We start from the raw sequence: 2,500 nt of genomic DNA, 5'->3' as shown, positions 1-2,500 counted from the left end.
TTATGTTGGATGCAGAGAAAGAGAATCTATACATTCCCTTTTGTACTATGTATACCGGGACGTATGCATCTAGAAATGATCGTTTGAATAATCGAAGTATACTGTATTAATGCAATTTTTATAATGGTAGACATTCCACTTTCTTTTGGGGTTGTTTTTGAGATTATGATCGATTTTTTCGTGTAGACGTTTGCTGTTTTAAACCCCTCAATATACCTCCAGGTGTCGGACTAAACACACACTGGGTGTCTTTCTCTCTCCTTCTGATCGAAACTAGTCTGCTCTTCCTGCGGCAAGAAAGGAAAACAACAAATGGATTCACTAAATGGATACGGTCACTGATTATTAAACCATTACTTATATTCTCATCTATTTCTAGACTTGATGTATAGCCTAACCGTAACATGCATAATAATAAGAAGAAGAAGAAGAAGAAGAAGAAGAAGAAGAAGAAGAAGAAGAAGAAGAAGAAGAAGAAGAAGAAGAAGAAGAAGAAGACGAAGACGAAGACGAAGAAGAAGAAGAAGAATACATCTGATTAATATAGCACCTTTTAATTAAATAGTTACTGATTATCTAACCATTATTTCTATTCACATCTATTTCTAGAATTGATATATAGCTGAACAGTCACATTCATAATACAAATAATAACACAAATAATAATACATTTGATTAATGTAGAACATTTTCATTTTCCCACAACACTTAACAGTCATACTTAGATATGATTCAATATATATACTCCAATTGTGTTGTAAATTGATATTTCTAAGCCTGCAATGACCTATCCCATCGGTTTTAAAAGACAAGACAACATAAAATGGGCATTAACTTCAGAGTGCTACTACCTAAAGAAGACCCAGCTCCGAAGCATTCGGCTCGCTGTGACGCTGTGACGTCACCCCTGGTGAACCGGGTGGTGGTGACATACGCCAGATGGGTTGCCACTAATCTGTAACAACAGAGCGCGCGCGTGTGCGTGGGTGCGTTCGTGCGTGTGCGTGTGTCTGTTAGTGCACTGTGCATGCACCTCAAATCAATATCAACAATGTTGATTTTCAAATAAACTTTAGAGATACCTCAATGAGGGACACAATACTGGATAACATTCACCCATTCATGCACTGATGCGCACGTTCACACAATCGCAGGAGCAGTTAGGGTGAGGTGCCTTGCTCAGGGATACCTTGACACAGCTAGGAGGAGCAGGGGATCGAACTAGCAACCTTCCGCTCACTGTTCAACCCTCTCCACCCCCTGAGCCACATCGATCAATCAATCAATCAGTCAATCAATCAATCAAACTTTATTTAGATAGCCCCTAGCAAAAATTGCAACATAGGGTGCTGAACAACACAATGAAAATAAAGAAAAATAAATGAATTAATAAAGTGGAATCATAGTATGCTGAGCTAAATGGGAATGTTTTGTGGAACGGTGTTCGCACACAGAGGTATGACCCAGCCTAGCGTTCTCCACCCTCTCCACCCCCCCGTAGCGGTGCCACGGCCCCCCCTCCCTGACTGTCACAGTCAGCAGGGTGTCGGAGCAGGGTTGACCCCGCTACAACATGCCCCCCACGCGAGAGAAGGTCGGACAGGTCGCTTGTACCAGGTGAGGGGGGACGGGGACGGGGGGGGGGGGGGGGGGGGACACGTCTCCTCTGGACACGTGCCAAGGTACGACCGGGAGGTTGTTGTTTTGAATCTGCATAGGAATGTAGGTGTGTGTGTGTGTGGTTATGTGTGTGCATGTGTGTGTGTACGTGCGTATACAGTATTTACATGTTGCGTGCGTCTATTCATGCGCGTGTGCATGAGTGTGGCTCTGTATGTGTATTTATTTATGTTGGTTTGCATATGTATGCTTCTAGGTCAGGCTGCCTGTCCGTATATATATTTATATATATAGACATATCATATAAATCATACATATATATATGATGGGCACATATATATCTATATGTTTGCATAATTATTTGTGCGCTTCATGCATGCGTGTCCACGCGTGCTCGAGTCCGATCGCACAACGACAACAAAGAAAGCAACACAACACACCCTGCTCCATCCTCTTTGTGTAGCGCTAATGGCTCCCCGTTCGGCCCAAATGGAATCGGATCAGCCTCAGCAACATGTTTCCCCCCCCCCCCCCCTTCTCCCCCCTCTGTCCCCCTCTCTCTCACCCCACCTCCCCCAGGAATGCCACTGAGGGATGAGACAGCGTTTTGGAGGGGAGGGGGGGTGGGGGGGTGGGGGCGGGGGTTGGGGGGGGAGTGTTTGAGTAAATCAAATCAATTGTGTAATTGATAAGGCCGGTGGGGGGGAGGGGGGTCGATGGTGGTAGTGGCGGGGGAGGGAGGGGGGGAGGGGAGAGAGGGAGGATTACTGAGAGAGGCCGGACGGAAAACCCTGGTGATCCTGTGCACACACACTCATCTTGATTAAAGACCTGCTTGGGGGGGGGGGGGGGGGGGGGGGGGGGGTGGGGGGGGGGGGGG

This window comes from Gadus chalcogrammus, chromosome 4, assembly GCF_026213295.1.
Source record: "Gadus chalcogrammus isolate NIFS_2021 chromosome 4, NIFS_Gcha_1.0, whole genome shotgun sequence".
Classification (NCBI taxonomy): domain Eukaryota; kingdom Metazoa; phylum Chordata; class Actinopteri; order Gadiformes; family Gadidae; genus Gadus; species Gadus chalcogrammus.
The sequence above is the reverse complement of the archived record's forward strand: the minus strand, read 5'-3'. Positions refer to the sequence as shown.